General features: G+C 53.2%; 1 protein-coding gene and 1 long non-coding RNA gene across 2 annotated transcripts in view; one reads left to right on the forward strand and one right to left on the reverse strand.

Annotated features, from left to right (window-relative positions):
• The window catches only part of SEPTIN9 (septin 9), a 140,719-nt gene that overhangs the window by 14,715 nt on the left and 105,790 nt on the right, over positions 1 to 20,214 (forward strand). The window lies entirely within an intron of this gene.
• Positions 14,439 to 20,057, reverse strand: LOC137754681 (uncharacterized). Its single transcript, XR_011071917.1, has 3 exons — positions 19,464 to 20,057; positions 18,048 to 18,248; positions 14,439 to 17,909 (listed from the first exon to the last, which is right to left on the reverse strand). It is a non-coding gene; the product is annotated as an uncharacterized lncRNA (long non-coding RNA).

Genomic DNA, 20,214 nt, shown 5'->3' on the forward strand with positions numbered 1-20,214 from the left:
GAGCTAAGATCCCGCAAGCTGCACAGCACAGCCAAAAAAAAAAAATGTATTAAATATATTAAATAAATATTTAATTAAATATATTAAATATAATTTAAATATACATTTATTTAATATATAGAGAGAGCCATTCAAGTTTTTTACTTCCTCTTGTATCAATTTTGGTAAGTTGTATTTTGAAGGAATTTGTCTGTTTCATGTAAGTTGTTGAATTTATCCATATAAAGTTGTTCATAATATTTATTATCATTTTAATATCTATAGGATCTTAGGGATAACCCTTCATTCCTAATATCGGTAATTTATATTCTTCATTTCTTTTCCTCTCTCTCTTATCAGTCTTGCTATGAGTTTGTTGATCTGTTGATCTTTTTAAAGAACCAACTTTTGGCTTTATTTTGCTTCTATTTTCCATTTCCTTGATTTCTGCTCTTATCTTCATTACTTCCTTCCTTCTACTTACTTGGTGTATCAGTCGGGGCCCAGGCAGGAAACAGAAACCACACCAGTAATTTGAGGAGCAAAGTGAAGTATAAAGAATTATTAACTGGTAAAAGGTGTTTAACTACTGCAAGGGTTGAAAGAGGACTCTGAGGAACATAGAAACAGCAAAGACGAGAAATAACTACTTTAGAAGAAATCGTAGGGGAAAGCTTTGGAACGTTGCATTTGGCAGTGACTTCTTTTTTTCTTTTTTCTTTTTCTTTCTTTCTTTCTTTATTATTTATTTTTGGCTGCGTTGGGTCTTCGTTGCTGCACACGGGCTTTCTCTAGTTGCGGCGAGCAGGGGCTACTCTTCGTTGCGGTGCGCGGGCTTCTCATTGCGGTGGCTTCTCTTGTTGTGGAGCGCGGGTTCTAGGCACGTAGGCTTCAGTAGTTGCGGCACGCAGGCTCAGTAGTTGTGGCGCACGGGCTTAGTTGCTCCGCGGCATGTGGGATCTTCCCGAACCAGGGCTCGAACCCATGTCCCCCTGCACTGGCAGGCGGATTCTTAACCACTGCGCCACGAGGGAAGTCCCTGGCAGTGATTTCTTGTATACGACACTGAAAAGCACAAGTAACAAAATAAAAAATAGGTAAATTGAGCTTCATCAAAATTTAAAACTTCTGTGACTCCAAGATGGCTATCAACAGAATGCAAAGGTAACCCACAGAATGGGAGAAGATATTTGCAAATCATATATCTGATAAGGAATTCATATCCAGAATATATTAAAAACTTCTACAACTCAATTACAAAAAACCAAACAACCCAATTAAAAAAGTGGCAAAGAGCCTCAACAGACATTTCTCCAAAGAAGACATACAGATGCAACAGGCACATGGGAAGATGCTCAACATCACTAATCATTAGGGAAACACAAATCAAAACTGCAATGAGATACCACCTCACACTCATTAGAATGGCTGTTATATAAAAACAAAAACAAAAACAAAAAGAAACCCAGAAAGTAACACATGTTGTGGAGAATGTGGCGAAATTGGAAACCCTGGGCGCCGCTGGTGGGAATGTCAAATGGTGCAGCCTCTATGGAAAACAGTTTGGTGGTTCCTCAGAAAATTAAACGTAGAATTACCACATGATCCAGCGATTCCCCTTCTAGTTATATACCCAAAAGAACGGAGAGCAGGATCCGGAGCAGATGCATGTGACAGTGGTCACCAGGGGCTGGGGGAACGGGAGGGGGAGTTCGTGTTTAATGGGGACAGAGCTTCAGTTGGGAAGATGACAAAGTCCTGGAGACGGATGGTGGTGATGGCTGCACAACAATGTGAATGTATTAATGCCACTGAAATGTACACCTGAAAATTGTTAAAATGGTACCTTTTATGTTATGGATATTTTACCGCACACACAAAAGAAGCAGCTACTCCCTCCGGGGCTGAGGGAAGGTACATGAGAAGAAATGAGGAACTCGGAGTGTCATCCCCCCCTTGCTTCACCTTGGGCTCGGGACTTGTTGGAGAGTCTGTGGCTGCCGCAGACACCTGTGGCCTGCTGGTGGCAAAAAAAGTTCTTGCCGGAGGGTGTGGATGGAGTTGGTCTCTAGCAGCAGCTTTACTGGGTGGCTGAGAAACTTCTGGAGGGGATGCGCAGGTTGGAGCTGGCGCACAGGACGTGTACTGGGACCAGGTGTCCCAGTGTTGGGCAGGTGTGGGGGCACTGGGGGGGATAGAGCTGGTCCACGGGAAGGGCCCTGCTGGCTGCTAACTCCGTGGCAGTTGTGCCAGAGGCCGAACGAGGCCCAGGACCAGGAAGAGAAGCCCCTTCCTCCGCTCGGCAGAGAAAGCATCCCTCTCTGCTCCCCCAGCGCTGTGCGCGTGCGCGTGGTGCAGAGGAAATGGTTCACAGCCAAGTGCAAGGGTGGCGGTCAGAGCAGGCGGCCCAGGGATTGAAGGAGCCCGGAGGAGGAAACAGGGTGGGGTGGGAACAGGATACGCAGCAGAAACTGGAGAAACGCCTTTCACACCTAGAAGGACCGATGGAGGTTGCCAGGATGCTCAAGACAGATCTTCGAATTCCTGACATCCGGTCTTGTTTCCCAAGCCCAGAGATCCTTCGAGGCGAAAGGAAAGGCAGGCCTTCCCTCTGTGGGGGAGGGGGGGTGTGCGTGTGTGTGTGTGCGTGCACGTGTATGTGCCCATTTTCCGTTTTTCCATCTTCCTGACACCAGAAAGAATTTCCGTGAGCTTCTCCACCCTTTCCCAGGCTGCATGTGGAGGGGGACACACACACACACACACACACACACACGTATGCACACACGTGCACTCTCACACACACACACACACACACACACATACAGGGAGCGCTCCTGCGCGTTGTACCTAGGCCTGACAGGAAACTGGACTCTGGGAAACTTCAGCCCCACCTTTGGCACAAAATCATGTTTTTTGTTGCTGTTCATTCAAAGGAACAGAAAGTAGGGTGAGTGGGGACAGTTTATGTTCAGAAGAGGAGATTTTGCCAGAAGTGTCCGGTGCAGTTGAGGGCTTGTCCTGGCGTTGCGTGCCCCAGCTCTGGGGGGCTCAGGAGACCCAACTGTGCCCCAGGGAGTCTCTCAAGGTCGGGAGGGTCCACACTCCAGGTCGGCCCTTGTCCTGGGGTCCTGGGCCAAGATCACCTAGCCCAGAGCCCCCCAACCTGGCTGATGAAGCCACCCGGGAAACCTGCTAAAATGCAGGTTCTGGGCCTGCCCCGGGGCCCCAGGATGAGATGGGGTGCGGGAAGGGCACTGGGCTGCCCAGAGTGAGCCGGATGAGGGGCACCAGGATGGCGGGAGACCCCCGGCAGCAGGTGCTCGGTGAGCGGCTGGGCTGCCTTTACTGGGGGTGTGGGAAAATCCACGGATACTTGCTGACCGGAACTCGGGGTGAATGGCCGCTTGATCTTGCCAGTGAGACAGGATGACAGATGAAGACTTTGGCAGCAGGGGTTGAGGGGCGCGGGACACGGTGCCAACTGAGCCACCCTTGCTCAGGCCCTAGATCGGTACCGTGGCTGCCATAACAAATGACCACAATCCAGGGACTCAAAAAACCGAAATCAGGGTTGATTCCTTCTGGAGTCTGAGGGAGAATCCTTTCCATGCCTCTTCCTAGCTCCTGGTGGTTGCTGGTTCTCCTTGACCCGGGGCCACATCACTATAGTCTCTGCCTCTGTCACCACATGGCCTTCTCCCCTGTGTGTCTCTGGGTCCAAATCACCCACTGCTTTCTCTTATAAAGAGACCAGGTACTGGATTTAGGGCCCCACCCTAACTCGGGGTGCCCTTATCTTGATCACATCTGCAAAGATCTGATTTCCAAATAAGGTCATGTTCACAGGTTCCGGGCAGTAGGGTTCCAACATATCTTTTGGGGAGCACAGTTCAACCTACAGCAGGGCCTGACTACAGAGGGGCCTCTCCAGGGCTCAGTCCTGAAGGAGGATGTGGATGGACAAGTGAGGGCCCCAGGAGAGGGGCCTGCACGGCGAGAGGGCTTGAGACGGGTCAGAGAAGGGGACTGGAAGGGGGCTGGTGGTTGCTTGGAGAGGAGACACAGAAAAGAGGAGAGCTACAGTCACTGTCTCCAAATAGTTGGAGAGCTGTCACGTAGAAGAAAGAGAGGGCTTATTTTGAGTTCCTCCAAAATACAAAACCATAACCAGATACTTAGAAGGTAACAGAAAGTGGAGTTTGACTCATTACCTAAAGAGGAGTTTTTCTTGCAAGTTTCACTTTCTGACAGACGAGCGAGCCCTTTTGCAAAGTAGTGAGTTCCCCATGCCTAGAAGTATTGAAACAGGGACTGAATGGAGATCGTTCAGGATTGCTGTAGAAGGGACCTCAGGTTCTTGCCAATGCCAGGCGTCTGTTATTTTATGAGAACTTGAGTTTCAAAGTGTAATATTACTGAGACTATGTCTGTGACAAGGGCCCTCCACCATCAGGCTCCACGCACTCTGCTTTGTCTTTAGGGCAGGGGACCAAGCTGGGCATGAGCCTACCACCCCTTCTCCCCTGCTCTTTCTCTTTGGCTTCCTGTGCCGACCAAAAGCTCACTTCACCTGGTTCCTATGGAAATGCAGCCTCAGCCCTGTGGCCCACTCGCCTGGCCCCGACGTCGTAATTCAGAGCTATGTCAGACGGGTTCTGGGTAAGCACGTGAAGAGAGTCACGCGTATGTATGAACACACATGCACCCATGCACTTGGAGGCTTGAGGTAACTCTACTCATAGAGGCAAATCCCTCTAGGTAGAGACCCTCCTGTTCAAGGGTCCCTAGAACGGGGCTCAGCATCCACGGCTTCTCCTGGTTCAAATGGGAGGATTCAAGAACACCAGCTATCCATGTTTACGATATGCCAAGCTCTGTTCTAAGCACGTAATAACACGTGTCTTTTGTTATTTTTTTTTGGCTGCGCCTCGCAGCATGCGGGATCTTAGTTCCCTGACCAGGGATCGAACCCGCGGCCCCTGCAGTGGAAGCGCGAGTCCTAACCACTGGACTGCCAGGGAAATCCCACATGTGTCTTATTTTTACTTATTCAGCAAACCTAGAGCAGTGGTTTTGTGCCAGGCCCTGTTCTAAGCATATTATAAATATTAATACATTTTCGTTTCATGACAACTCTTGGAAGTAGGTAGTATTAGCCCCATCTTATAGATGAGGAAACAGAGGCATAGCGGGGTACAGGGCCTTACCCAGGTTCTGTAGCTCCCTTACCCACACCCGTTCCCCATTCGTATACACTCATACACACTCACACACTCGCTCAGGGGTTGCTGTTTCTCCTCTGATGTGAAGCAGGTCTCCTGCCAGCCAGGGCCCTGTGTGGGTCTCCCTTTGGCCCTGTCCTGCTTCGGGCACTGAGGGGATATTCTGGCAGCCTGGTCCCACTGGTCTGGCCCAGCTCCCAGGAACTGGATTTCTCCAAATGCCCCTGCGGAGCCTGGAGCCTCCCTTCCAGCTGGAGGAAGGGCTGAATGACCCCCTCCTCCCTGGAGGTCACTGGTCAGGTTCAAACCCACTCCCGCAAGCCCCTCCTGCCCCCTGGAGCCCCGGCCAGTGGGCTTGCTTATGGATCCAGGCAGCTGTCAGAGAAGGAAATGGCACTTGAGGCGATAATTTCTCCTCTGGGGGAAGCTTTGGGAGAAGCAGCTGAGGGGCCTGGCCTGCCTCCTGCTGCGATTTCCCTGTGCCTTAGGACGGCCATGGGTAGACCATCCCTGGAGTATTTCCCACAGGGAGCAGAGCACAGCACAAGGCCTGGCGTCTGCATGTCACGCTCTTGTCCGCAAGGAATGGATCTAGTCCTGTGACCCAGGCCAGTGCTGGGTATCTGCAGACATCACATTTCTGACACCAGCTGCGGCAGGCACGGGGACCGTTTTATGAGGAAACAGAGGCTCAGAGACGTGGAGTAACTTGCCCGGACTCCACCAGCTAATAGTTTAGCCGATCCAGGAGTCCTCTTTCCGTCTGTGTGACACCAAAAGCCCAGTTCTTCCTGTTACAATTAGGCCCAGGAAAGGATCGAGATGTTTCTCACGAGCTGGGTTCCCCGGACGCTCTGGGCTGCTGGGTTCTTCGTAGTTGCTCAGTAAAAGTGCTAAACGAATGGGTTTGTGCTCCCCCGTTGACCTGCGTGACTGACTGCTGATGGCTTTGGCCCAAATGCCTGTCTCCATCCTCCGGTTCGGCACCTCCCTTTGGGGTGTGTGACCTTGAAAACAGTGACCCTCTCCTTTCCACCTTGGACAGCGTCTCCGAGTGGCGTCAGGAGAGCAGCTGGGGATTACCAGCGCCCTGATGCCGGCAGGCTCTGGGCCAGATTCCCAGGCACGGACGTGGGGGTGATCGTCAGCCGCACGTGTACGAAGAGCTTGTGCAAACGCTCCCCATCCCCCGACCTCCCCCAGCCCCGTGGCGGGGGGGGGGTGGCTGCCTGGATTCTGTTCTGGAACACTAGCCAGTGGGGGGTCTTGCCTTGTGTCCTGACTGCTGTGCCTGTTCATTTGTGTCACACAGCTGTGTGCAAAGAGCCTGAAGGTGGCTCGTGGGTCATGTGCCCACCCCATGTTCCTTCTACCTGGTAGGTGGAGACCCGCCGCGTCCCACGCACGATGGCTGCCGCGTCTGAAAGGCCTTCACAATGAGGGATGTGATGGGATCCATGCAAAATTCGTGGAGCCTTTAGAAGCACTCCAGGCTGCATCCTCCCATGTCGAGGTTCTGAGTTTCCATCCTCAGAAGAAAACCAGCCTCTGAATCTTCCAACGATGCAGGGTGGGGTCCTCGCTGCAGGGTGGAGGTCGTTCCCAGACCTAGGGGTACTGCCATGAACAAGGCCCCCCATCCTGGGGGACTGGAGTGCCGGCTGCCTGCTGTGGATCGTCTGGGGGAGGTCGTGCTGCCTCCAGGCCCGGTTATCCCTCTAGAGCACAGACGCTGTGAGCACCCACCACGCCCCCTCCCCCCGCAGCTTCTCCCGAGCATTGCGGGGACCGTGCACCTGGCCTGGCCTCCCGTCCGCTCTCCCTGGCCTTTAGGATCTCCTGCAGGGGCTCAAAGCCATGGCCCCTGCTGCCCTGGAGCCTTTTTAGGTCCACACGGATGGATGTGGGAGTCGGACAGGTGGAGCCCATGTCCCAGAGGCTCTACTGGTACCTGGCAGCCTCGGCAGGCCCCCATCCTCCCCGCACCTCCGCTCCTGTGCCGAAACGGGGTACTGGGGAGCCTACCTCCTGGGGGTTGGTGAGGATTAAAGGAGTTAATAATGTAATTAAAGGAGATAATGAATGTAGGAGAGGGCCCGGCTTTCAGAAAAGGTCCGCCTCCTGTTTTTCCTCTTGTTCTTATTCCCCCTCCATCTTTTCTCCCCCTCCAGTCTCACTTTCAAAATTTCTCACGGATGACCTAGTCCTTATACTCATCCAGGAAAACTTCTTACACAGCAAGGGCGCTGCAGGAGGAGTAGGGACCCTGGGTTCTAATCCTGGCTCTGTCAGTAACAGCTGTGTGACCCTCAGCAAACCATTCTGCCTCTCTAGGTCCAGTTTTCACACCCATAAAAAACAAAGGGGGTTAAACTGGATGTTATAGATAATAAGAGCTACACTTACCAAGCTTTTGTTTTATGTCAAACACTTTCCACTTATGATCACTAATCCTTTCAATCTAGGTATTGTTGTTCTTAACATAGTCACTGGGAGCTCGGAGAGGTGAAGTAACTTGCCCTCTATCTCATGGCCTGGGGAATGGCCGCCCTGAGTCTGCACCCACCGTCTGGCCGGAGCCCAGGCTCAGCACCTCCTGATGTCCTGGGCACGTGCTTTGTTCCTGACGTGACTGGTTCCTTTGTTCCTTTGCTGCTCTGGTCTGTCCAGCACGCATCTGACTGTGTAGGTGACTTTCAAGATCTATCCCAACATATAACTCCCTGGAGCAGTCCCAGCCTACTCTGGGCACGTATTTATTGGGTGTCCTCTCTGCTTTATGTTAGTTAGTGTACGTCCTCAGATCTTTATGTTCCAGTTTCAAATACCAAAACAAGCAAACAAAACAAACCTTGGGTGAACTAGACTGTTCATTTTGCTTTAACTACACTGATCGTATTAGACTCTGCTAGGGGCTCAGTGCATAATGCTAAGAGCCTTGCCCTGCCCTCTCCTGCCCAGATTGCCGGGATGATGGGCACATACTGTATCAGTCAGGATGCCGTCTGGCTGCATAACAAAGACTAACACAACAGAGGCTTTAAGCAGGAGAGAAATTCATTTCTCTTCCACTTCCTAATCCAAGTGTAAGCAGTCATGGTGGCCCAGAGCATCAGGGACACAGTTTGTTCCTCCTTTGCTGCTCTGCCATCCTCAACATGCAGCCTCCACCTCATGAAATAAGATGGTTGCTTCAGCTCCTGCAATCACATCTGCACTCCAGCCAGGGGGAGAGGAAGGGGCAGGAGTACCTTAAAAGTTAAACCTTTCAACTCCCCTCCCGATGGCCAGAACCTCGTTACATGACCACTCCTAGCAGCAGGGGTGGCTGGGAAATGTATTCTTTATCTGGGCAGCCATGTGCCAACTGAAACTTTTGTTACCGTAGAAGAAAGGGAGGTCAGATACTGGGGGAGCAATTAGGGTCTGTGCCACACACACCAATAACTCCTTTTGTATGTACAGAGTGGTAGTAAATTCTGCGGTAGGGATTACTCAGGAGAAAGGTGAGACTGGGAAAGAGTTTGCCAAGGAGGTGACCTTTGCACTGAACTTTAGAGGCAAGAGAAATGTCTTAGGTCAGGAATGGCAAATGGCAAATACGTGCACCAATCTCCCATCCTGAGGCTGGGGCAGACATCTTCAGTCTATTATCATCGCATTCTTTCTCCCTGAGCACTGAGGCAGCCTCAGAAACCTCCCTCACATCGTGATGGTGGGCCATTGATTGGGTTGGCCTGCTGGTTGAACCCCATTTGCTGTTGCTGTTCTGCCTAGCAAAGGGCTTCCTAGACTTCTCACCCTCCCAAGAAGAAAGAATAAGCTGTAGTGATCTGAGAGTTTCAGCTAGTGGTGTGCACATCTCTTGCCAACTCTGTGTTCAGGGAGGTCATGTTGGTAGCCTGAACTCAGCCATGGTGGGAGTATTGACATCACAGCAATTGGCAAACGTTGTAAATCACTCTTTCCCTTGTCCACCAGAGCAGGTTGTTAAACATTTATGAGCACGCCACTGTTTCAGCCTGGTCTTTCAACCTTTCTTAACAAAAATCTTGCTGAAAGTTTGAGTACTGATTTCTGTTTTTATAGAGGGTTCCTACTGAACCCTCCTTGGAAGATCTTGCTTTGTCTTGGGGTCACCATTCTGAATGTCAGTTCCTGCTGAGAACTAAAGGTGTAGCGACGAACGGGGGAGATTTGGGAGACCTGTAGGATTAACAACGGTTGTTGTTGTGTTGTGTTCTGGACGACTGACACTTCGGCGGCAGATGGGGTGAGAGGGCGGCACTAGGAAAGTGACATGGTTCTGCAGAAAGGGGACATATGTTCTGAGATTTAAGGTCACCAATTGGACAATGCTGGACTTTTTCCTGGATAAATGTTCTAGATTATTCATAATCAAGTGGTCAAACCTCTCAGCTGCTGGGTTGCACACCCTGCTGGCCCAGAAGACCACATGCACCATATGTAAGCTGCGTCAGTTTCCTTTTCTCCAGTGGTAGGGGGATGGGCCCACGGCCTGTCCAGATGTGCAGACATTTGGTGATTCACTGGCCTAGAATGTCCTCGTTCACCTCCTTGGAAGTGACACCCCGGGTACCAAAGTCTCCACTTGGATCTGTGTGCAGGTCTGTTCTCCATTTGTGTGGGGGCTTCAGCTAACCAGGCAGAATCCCTGCCCTGCCCTGCCCTGCCCTTTGGGCCGTGCAGCTCCAGATGTGTGCTCACTTGGACAGAGCCAGGTCTGTGGCCACGTGGATGGAAGGAGCCACGGAGACCCAGACTCCATGGTCCCTGTGACCAGACGAGGCCCCATCCGGAATGTCCCCAGCCTGTTCCCGAAGGTGAGAAGTTTCTCTCTGCTGAAGAACAGCTGTGCTGAGAAGGTGGCCCATCTGGCTGGCAGGACCGCTGGGGCGTGGGAGGGGTGATGCTCGTGGCTTCCTGCCTCCTTGGGCTGCGGGCTCGCCGTCTCGCTTCCTGCCCGGCAGTGTCCCTCCCTGGTGCTGATTCTCTGCTCCGGGAAGCCCACCTCCTGATCCCCCTGCCTGGCTTCCCCCTCCAGCGAATGGTCTGGGTTAGAGGCTGACCCGGCCACTGGGAAAACCCATGGTAGGGCCCAGAAGGGAGTCCCCCCACCCAGGGGTTCCAGGGAAGCTCCCTAGAAGCGCCAGGGAGGCACCTGCAGAAGGATTGAGAATGAGCCGGGTCAAGGAGAGCGGGAAGGGCCTGCCAGGCAGAGGGAACAGAGTAGGACGGTCGCAGAGCTATGACGCCTGGCTTGTCCAGGAACCGGGAACAACTGGGCGTGAGCAGAGGGCGAGGAGAAGCATGGGGAGAGGAGGCAGGGGTGGCTGGCAGGAGATGGAGGCCTGGTTGTCAGCCCTGCTGGGCTCCCACTGTATCCGGAGGGTCACCGGTCACATCTGCATTTTAGAAAGGCTTCAGCTTGGGGGGAGCCAAGACCCCGGGCAGCGAGGCCAGCTTGGGGCCTCCCTCCCCAGAGCCTAGGGCTGAGTGGGTGAGAGAATCTGAGTGTTTAGATTAAGAAAAGCCAGCAAACAAACCCCCAGACCTGCTTCTCAGAGGTGGGAAGGGTGGTAATTGGCCCTCAGCAGCCTCGGCACTCTTGTTTCTGATCTCTGTGGCCAGCTTCCATGTGCGTTAACCCTCTCAGCTCCCTGCCTGCAGGAGTCTGCCGGAAGACGGCCTGTCCCCAGATGGGTAGGGGCATGGCTGCCAGGGTCCCCAGGCACCAGGGAGACACAGAGGGACCTACCCCTGGCTTCGGGGGCCCGGGGTATAGACAGTCCCCGGGAAGCTGTGTGAACCCCGGGCCACTGGCCTCCGGCTGGACAGCCTTTGTCCTCTGTGCTGGTCTCTCCCCTCACACAGCCGGGCCAGAACTGGCAAACCCCTGGCAAGGGCCCTGCCGGGCCGAGTCATCTAGGCGAGTGACTCATGCTGGGGGGGAGAGGGGAAGAGCGGAGGCGGGTGAGTTAATAGCAAACCCATTACGTCCCCGAGGTCACTTCACATGAGGGACAAACGGTCCATTGAGGTTGGTTTGGCTGCTGGCTGGCTCTAGCAGCACTTGGGGTAGGAGAGTTCATTATCCAGGAAAGCAATACCAGATTGTCAGGAGGGGGCCCCGCCAGCACGCCCCGCTCTTCCTCCCTCCCTCCCACGCGGAGCTGGCTGTTCCCAAGGCTGCCGGCCAGGACCTGGAGCCTGCATCTCAGGTACCCTCCCGTGGGGGTCACGGTGGGCCAACGGGTGCGTCCAGGGGCACAAAACATCCTCTCGAATTCACGGTGGACTGGGAACGGGGTGGAAAAACATCCGGCCCACGGGGAACCCGCACACACATTTTGGCTATGAAGAGGGCGGACACTCCTAATTCCAGGCCCCCAGAAAGATCTCGCAGTAAAACTATAGTCCATGCCCCTACATCTCCTTTTCACTTTTGTGTTCTGGAAAAAAGTAAAGTGGCTATCTCTTCCATGGGCAAGAGCTATGGTCAGGCAGACTTTAATTCATTCCTTCCCTCCCCCCACCCCATCTCTTTTAAACAGCCCAAACTGGCTAAAGATAGAGTGAGCAGCATTGATAGGTACTGAGCTCCCCGTCACTGGAGGTGTGCAAGGGTAGGTGGATGAGCATTTAGGGGGCAGGCATTGAAGGGGCTTCCAGCAGGGTTTGTGGTTGCAAGATAAGCCTTGAAGACACTTCTGAGAGGGTGCAGAAGAGGAGGGGAGGGAGCCTGCTTCCTTGCCCTTTCCATGCTGACCGGCCACCGCTCCTGGCAATGGGCTGGGGCATGGTCAGAGCATGTGGCCGCAGTCCAAGGGGCCAGGCCGGCTGGCAGCTCCCTGGGGACAACATCGCCTTGGTCACTGCGGTGCTTTAAGCGTGGCCACAGAGGCCCTGTTGTCCCCTCTTCTCTGCTCAGGTCCCGCTCAGATCCCGTTGTTCCCGCTGATGTGGAACTAGGGCAGGCTGGTGACTCAGCCTCGTCCCCACACTGCAGCAGTGGTGAGCTGCTTTCAGCTTTCGAGCCCTCGGAGCAGGGTGCCTGCTTGAGAAAAGTGGCAAGGAGGCCAGGACAGTGATGGCCCCTGGGGACCTGGGAATGTCCTGTCCCCCCGGGAAGGTGGCCTGGCCAAGTCTCCTGGCAGCCTTGGGGGTGACGAGTCCGCAGGCTGGCACAGTCACTCGCTGCTTTGAGGCTGGGTCGGTACCAGGCCGGCCACTCCCCTGAGGCCCCTTGTGTGACTTTGCAGAGCCATCAGAAGGGCCTGAGGGAATTTCCCATCAGCTGGGGGGTGTGGGAGGCTGAGTGTCCCCCACCCCATCTCTGTACCTACAGCCTCTACTGGTTGCTAGGAAGTTGGGGACTTTAATCCATTCCAAAGCCCTGTCTTGGGGGCTTGGAGTGGGAACGGAGGGTTGTGGGACTGTGTAAAGAGGGAATCATCAGGAATAAAACACGAGTCATCAGAAGAAGAGACTTCCTCCTCCCCCATCGTATCTGGGTGATAACTCACCAAGCCAGTGTCCCAGACAGCCGAATTTGCCAATCAAAAGCCCATCGGCCGCAGGAATAAACAAATGAGTCTCCAAAGCCACAGCCAGAGTTCAGCTGGTGAGTGGTCATCTTGCAGGGTCCTAATTTCCGCCCTGTCCTTCTGCCTTCTGTGTTAGGAGCCGCTCCCCACTGCCCTGGCTCCCAGGGTCCCGTAGGGTTTAATATCACAGCAGTAAAATTTGCAGCGAATCTGAAAGATGGGAGGGGTGGGTAGCGCTGCCCTCCTGGTCATGCTGTCATAGTCAGGACGCAGGGGAACTGCAGCTGATTCAGGCCTGAGCCTCTGTCAACTGGAGTCGAGGGCTCCGGCTCGCTGGGGGTGGGGAAGCCTGTTTGCTTGGGGCCCGAAGGCCAGGAGCTTCCTTTGGTGGCTTGAAAGCATGACTTAGAAGAGAAAGATTTTGTTTAAAAAGTCCCCTGCCTCCGAGATAAGGGCCAGGCCGCTGTGGTCAGACTTTGCTGTAAATGTTCCGAGCAAAGCAGGCTGGACTGAGAACTGGGAAGTTCGGGGAACAGATTGATCACGTGCTAAGAGAACGGCATTCCCCTTTGAAGTGAAACCTTCTGGTTGCGTTTAAGCAGCGGGGCAGATGGTGTAAGGGTGTTTTGTAGCCTACACACCGGTTAAGTGTCAGCTGTCCCCCCAGACGGGCTTCACGGGAAGATTCAAACTCAGGCTGCCTGAGAGACTCAGTGGTCTGAAGCACGGTTACTGCTCATTTTGATAAAGGGACACGGGTCCCGGAGGCCTGGTCCGGTGCAGGCAACGCCCTGCCTGCCACCCTGAATGCTGGGGCTGGGGCTGGTCTGTGTGAGGCCGGCAGGAGTGCAGGGAGTCCAGGGGAGTCCCAGAGGGCCCTCTGCCCCTTTGGGCCGGTTCCCTGTCAGGAGTCCCCGCGACCCTGCCATCCCGCAAAGGGAACTGAACTCTGTCATTCCACAGGATCTAACAGGGTCTCAGGGGAGTCTCGGGGAGTCTCGGTTGCAGGTCTGGAGGCAAGGAAGCAACTGGCTCAAGGGGTCTCCTGGGGGGCCCTGGGGTGGTCGCTCTGATATTTAAACGGAAATGACAGGCAGGGAGCCATCAGGGGCAAGACCTGGGGGAGGCCGTCCAGGCAGAGAGGACAGCTATGCAGGTGTCCGGCAGCAGGAGGCAGACCGGAGGAGAGGGAGGAGGCCGGGGGCGCCGAGTGAATAGGTGAGGCTGCAGCGGTGGGTAGAGGCCAGGCACCTGGCACCTCGGCGACCTCGGTAAGGAGTCTGCACTCGACTCTTAAGCTGTGGGAGGTGACGTAGTCTGATCTCACTTTTAAAGCCTCGCCGTGAGTTCTAGGGTGAAGGGAAGTGAGAGCAGAATAGTAGATGTACATGGTATGAATTAAATTACTTACAAGTAATTATATTAAGAACAAAGATAATAAATACACAAAGCTCACCCCTTCCGAAGTATCTTACTACATTTAACCATCATCTTTGTTCTTTTTTTCTTTTTGAGTTAATTTATTTTTTATTTATTTATTGGAGTAACATTGCTGTACAATGTTTTGTTAGGTTCTGCTGTACAATGAAGTGAATCAGCTATATGTATACTTATATCCCCTCCCTCTTGGACCTCCTTCCCCCCCACCCATATCCCACCCATCTAGGTCGTCACAGAGCACCGAGCTGAGCTCCCAGTGCTATACAGCAGGTTCCCACTAGCTATCTGTTTTATACATGGTAGTGTATTTATGTCAAACCTAATCTGCCAATTCGTCCCACCTTCCCCTTCCCCCTCTGTGTCCACATGCCTGTTCTCTACATCTGTGTCTCTATTCCTGCCCTACAAATAGGTTCATCTGTACCATTTTTCTAGATTCCACATATATGCGTTAATATATGATATTTATTTTTCTCTTGCTGGCTTACTTCACTCTGTATGACAGACTCTAGGTCCATCCACATCTCTACAAATGACCCAATTTTGTTCCTTTTTATGGCTGAGTAATATTCCATTGTATATACGTACCACATCTTAACTCCAAATGGATTAAAGACCTAAATGTAAGACCGGACACTATAAAACCCTTAGAGGAAAACATAGGAAAAACACTCTTTGACATAAACCACAGCAAGATCTTTTTTCACCCACCTCCAAGAGTAATGAAAATAAAAACAAAAATAAACAAATGGGACCTAATTAAACTTAAAAGCTTTTGCACAGCAAAGGAAACCATAAACAAGACGAAAAGACAACCCTCAGAACGGGAGAAAATATTTGCAAATGAAGCAACGGACAAAGGATTAATCTCCAAAACATACAAACAGCTCATGGAGCTCAATATCAAAAAAGAACAAACAACCCAATTAAAAAACGGGCAGAAGACCTAAATGGACATTTCACCAAAGAAGACATACAGATGGCCAAGAGGCACTTGAAAAGATGTTCAACATCACTAATTATAAGAGAAATGCAAATCAAAACTACAATGAGGTATCGCCTCCCACTGGTCAGAATGGCCATCATCAAAAAATCTACAAACAGTAAATGCTGGAGAGGGTGTGGAGAAAAGGGAACCCTCTTGCACTGTTGGTGGGAATGTAAATTGATACAGCCACTATGGAGAACAGTATGGAGGTTCCTTAAAAAACTAAAAATAGAACTACCATATAACCCAGCAATCCCACCACTGGGCATATACCCAGAGAAAACCATAATTCAAAAGGACACATGTGCCCCAATGTTGATTGCAGGACTATTTACAATAGCCAGGACAGGGAAACAACCTAAATGTCCAACAATAGATGAATGGATTATCTTCGTTCTTGAGTTCTTCACCTCTGCTGTATCTCTATGGTAGAAACACTGTATAACGGCAGCTACTGCGATCTCTTCCCAGCCCCAGTTTCTTTTTTTTTTTTTTTTAATTAATTTTCATTGGAGTATAGTTGATTTACATTGTGTTAGTCTCAGGTGTACAGCAAAGTGATTTGGTTATACATATACATATATCCACTCTTTTTTAGATTCTTTGCCCATACAGGTCATTACAGAGTATTGAGTAGAGTTCCCTGTGCTATACAGTAGGTCCTTAATAGTTATCTATTTTATATATAGTAGTGTGTATATGTCAATCCCAATCTCCCAATTTATCCCTCTCCACCCTTTCCCCCCAGTAACCATAAGTTTGTTTTCTACATCTGTAATTCTATTTCTGTTTTGTAAATACGTTCATTTGTACCATTTTTTAGATTCCACATATAAATGATATCCAGCCCCAGTTTCAATGGTGTCTCATTGGTAGCCCCAAACTGGCCAAGATGGGAGTACTTACACCACAGAAATAGGCAAATGCTACATATCAGGTAGAGTTGTTTTTGCTGGTTGTTAAACCTTAGGCAGCATACCTCTGGAAGAGGGGGTGGGCTGGAGAGGGGGAACTTGAGGAGGGCAGAAGTAGACTGATCCACTGATATTTCTGAGGCAGACACTTCCTGATGGCTTGGATGTGGTGGGGAGGGAAAGGGAGAACTCGAGGGTGATGCCTTGATATTTGGCTTGAGCGGCTAGGTAGATGGTGGTGCAATTTACCGAGATGGTGGGCTGAAGGGGCTTGGGGGCTGTGGAAGGCTCAGCAGCTGCTGGACCCGAGGCTCTGCGGCTCAGGAAGGCCCTGCTGGGCGCCAGGTGCACGTAGAGCTGAGACCATATGGCCCCTGCCCCAGAGCAGCCAGATGGTCCACTGCATGGGGTGTCCGGTCCAAAGGCCCGGTTTCGCTGGGCAAAGAGCCACCATCCTCCCTCTGCTCCTCATGCCACCCCCCTGGAGCGTGGGGTCAGGGATACTGACGGGTGAGCCAAATGGCTGTTTCCGCCCATCCATTTCCTCCCGTTCTTCCCATGCTTTGCAAGGGTCACTCCACCTGGCCTGGACCTGTGGGGTTTCCCTTCAGGCCTGCTCTTTCCATCTCCAGAAAGGCTTCATATTTACACCTTTCTCACCCAGCCCTGGCCTCCAGCTTTTCTTATGAAAACTTGCTGTCTTGAGTGCCCCCGAGCCCCCTCAGGACTGCCACCTGCTGGCCAGCGTTCACTGCTGACTGCAGGTTTTGTGGCTTATGAGACATCTTTGGGAGAGGCAGCTTTGGCCTAAAGGGATGATTCAGATGGAAATCTAAGGTCTGTAGGAGCGTCCTGGGGCTGCCGTAACAAAGAACCACAAACTGGGGGGCTTAACATGACAAAAAATTATTCTCTCACAGTTGGAGACCAGAAGCCTGAAATCAAGGTGTCAGCAGGGCAAGCTGTCTCCGAAGGCTCTGGGGAAGAGTCCTTCCTTGCTGCTTCCAGCTTCTGGGGTCCCAAGTGTTACTTGATTTGTGGCTGCATCACTCCCACCCCTGCCTCTGACTTCACGAGGCCCTTTTCTCTGCGCCTCTGTGTCTTCTCCTTTTTGGTCTCTATAAGGACACTGGTCATTGGATTCAGGGCTCACTGTAATCCAGGGTGATCTTGTCTCAAGATCCTTAGCTTCATTCATCTGCAAAGATCCTTATACCAAGTCAGGTCCCATTCTGAGGTTCGGAATGGACATATCTTCTGGGGGACCCACCATTCACCCCACTACATGTCTCATGGCGGACCTGTGAGGTAGGTGGCCCCTCTGATGTCCCCCTGATCACACCTTCCCCTTGGGCCAGGCCTACAAACGGTCTTGCCTTCCCCCCATGACCTTGGGAGAGCGCACCATCACAGAATTTGGACGCATTGCAGTTCTTTTTCTCTCGCCAAATTTAAGCTCATTTTCTTCCCTCTGCTGCTGCTGCTGCTGCTGATTTTATCTGCCCAGCGCCCCTACCAGGATTGTCTGTCCAGACCCCGGCCCTGACTGCGCATGCCCTGGGACAGGGGGTCAGGGCACCCTCCCCATCCTACAGGGATCAGGCCTTATTAAAGTCCTGGAGCCCCAGTTTGGACACAGTCATCAGAAGTGATCAAAGGATGGGGGATGATTAAAGGGCCGGGGACAGATGATTTAAGCTGAGAAAGAGAAGGCCGAGGAGCAACTGGATTGTCTTTGAGTTTGGAGGAGGTAATTATTACTTGAAGAGTGGTGCCCAGCTGTTTCCCATCTCCTCTGAGGACAGAAAAAAAAGAGGAAATAAATGATGTACAATTAGAGCGGTTGGTTAGATACAAGGGTGAACTTCCTGGCTGGGAGTGTGGCCAAGTGCCGGGGTCGGTTTCCTGAGGGAACATGGGGGACTCTCCTTACCTGGAGGTGTCTAGGCCTGGCAACGGCAGCCTCAGTGGTTAAGTGAAGGGGGGCCAGAGGCAGGCAGGGGGATGGACTGGATGGGGTCTGGAGCACAGTCGTGCCAACATTCTGGCCTCGGAGGTCTGCTCCCTCCTGCCATTGTCCTTTGGGTTCCCATAGGGGAGCATTTTGGTGAGGCGTGCGCCCTGGCTGGGCTCCCTGAGGAGATAAGCTTAACTGTGTTTGGCTCCACTGTGAATGGAAGTGAATAATGCACAATAAGCTGAACCTATGCGAATCTGGGAGAACTCCAAGCCAGCTCCCTGGGAGAACAATCGCATGGGTGTGTCTACACTCACCAGGTGCTTCTGATAAAAACACTGGAGAATAATGCTGTGGCCCAGGCTGGATGCTGCCCTGTCTCTGAGACCCAGCATCTTCCCAGGGGGTTATGGCATTAGGCTGTTTCTTAGGGGCAGTGGACCACCAAACCCCCAAATACGGGCTGGGCAGGTGGCCAGAAGATTGGACTATCGGGTGGGCCCAGGTGCTGGTTTTCAGACAAGAAATGCCCCGGGCTGGTGTGGATGCCACCAGGGGTGCTATTAATGACAGTGGCGACTCCCATTTCTGAAACCCCAGCTCCCAGGCAGAGAGTGTGTGCACATCTGAAATGTCTGTGGTTTTGCAGTTCCTTGTCCACAAACTCACTTGGTTGAAAATAGTTCAAAATATCCAAAGCATGGGGGAGGGAGAGACTGCTTTTCTTAAAAAGGAAGGACTCGATTTCATCAACTTAAAAAAGCTCCTCATGCCTAGCGCATTGCATTCTCCGCAAGAGGCCCTGAATAACCGGGATGGCGGTCAGGCCTCAGCATCCGCTGCGCATTTGGGATCTTTCAGAACTGGGGGCGTGGGGGCTGGGAGGGGAGTGGCACTGACCAGTCTGAGACCCAGGACGAGCTCTCGGGCACTCGCATGCCACCCGGAGGGAACCGTATTGCCGAATTGCCCGCCGGCTCAGAGAGCGTCTTTCCCTGCTATTCTCACACGGGCCCCCGACTTGGGGCAGAGGCCCTGGGTCTAAGGAAATGAGGGGAGGATAGGCAGGAGTGCCTAACTGGCTGGGGGGATTGGAAGAGACCCCCCCCTCCCCCACATTGTTGGTGCCAGACCTGGAGGGCCCTTCCTGGCTGCTCTTCAAGTTCCAGCCCATCCTTTTGTCCCCAGACCCTGGGACCTGCCTGCCTTGTAGGTAATAGGGCTTAACCAATGTTTGTCGAATGTACGAAGGGTAGAAATTAACTGCCCAGGAGGGCAAGGCCAGGCCTGAGGTGTGGGCCAGATGGGGCCGAGCCTCACCGGCAGGCCCCTTGCTCCCCGTCCCCTCCCCCAACTCCTCCCTTCAGATACTTTGAAATATTTGCTCCTTACCAGGGAGAACACGGGGTCTACGCTCTGCCTTCAGGAAGCCCCTTGTTGTGCAGCGTTGGAGTGGCACGTGTCCCTGGCGGTTCTGACAAGGGTGTTCCGTCCCTGCCCCGCGTCCCCGGTGGGCCAGCGCCTTTTCTGACACCGCCCCCGAGGGTGCAGCAGCGACCTCGGGGGCGGTGGGCTGGGGGTAGGGAGCAGCTGGAGAGGTGCCCCGAGAGGGTGGGATTTGGCGCCCTCCTCCCCGCCCCAGGTCACGTGACTGGCGCTCGCCCCTCGGCTCTTGGCCAACAGGCTGGGCTCCTGCCGGCCGCCAGTCCGAGCGCTTAACCCTTGGAGGCGCTGCGCGCGGGAAGGCGGCGGCGAACTTTGTTTGGCTGCGTAAATAAAACCTCCCGCAGAAGGAACCCTGCGCCCCAGGGAAGGGGAGGAATCTCTTCCCCCCTCGGCGCCGCCCCCGCGCCGCCGCCCGACCTCCACATCCGCCCACATCTGGCCGCAGCGGGGCGTCGGGGGGGGAGGGCGCCGGGGCCGCGTCCGTCGCCGTCCCCTGGGCGCGGGCCAGGCGGGGAGAAGGGGGGCTCTCGGGTCGGGCGCCCGGGACTCGGCGTGTCCCCGCGGCGGCCGCTCGGGTCCCAGCCCCCCAGGCCCAACCTTGACAGGCGGGCGGAGCAGCCAGTGCGAGGAGTGGAGGCCGGGCCGCGGGTGCGGGAACCTGATCCGCCCGGGAGGCGGAGGCGGAGGCGGGGGCGGG

Source organism: Eschrichtius robustus, chromosome 20 (assembly GCF_028021215.1).
Source record: "Eschrichtius robustus isolate mEscRob2 chromosome 20, mEscRob2.pri, whole genome shotgun sequence".
Classification (NCBI taxonomy): Eukaryota; Metazoa; Chordata; class Mammalia; order Artiodactyla; family Eschrichtiidae; genus Eschrichtius; species Eschrichtius robustus.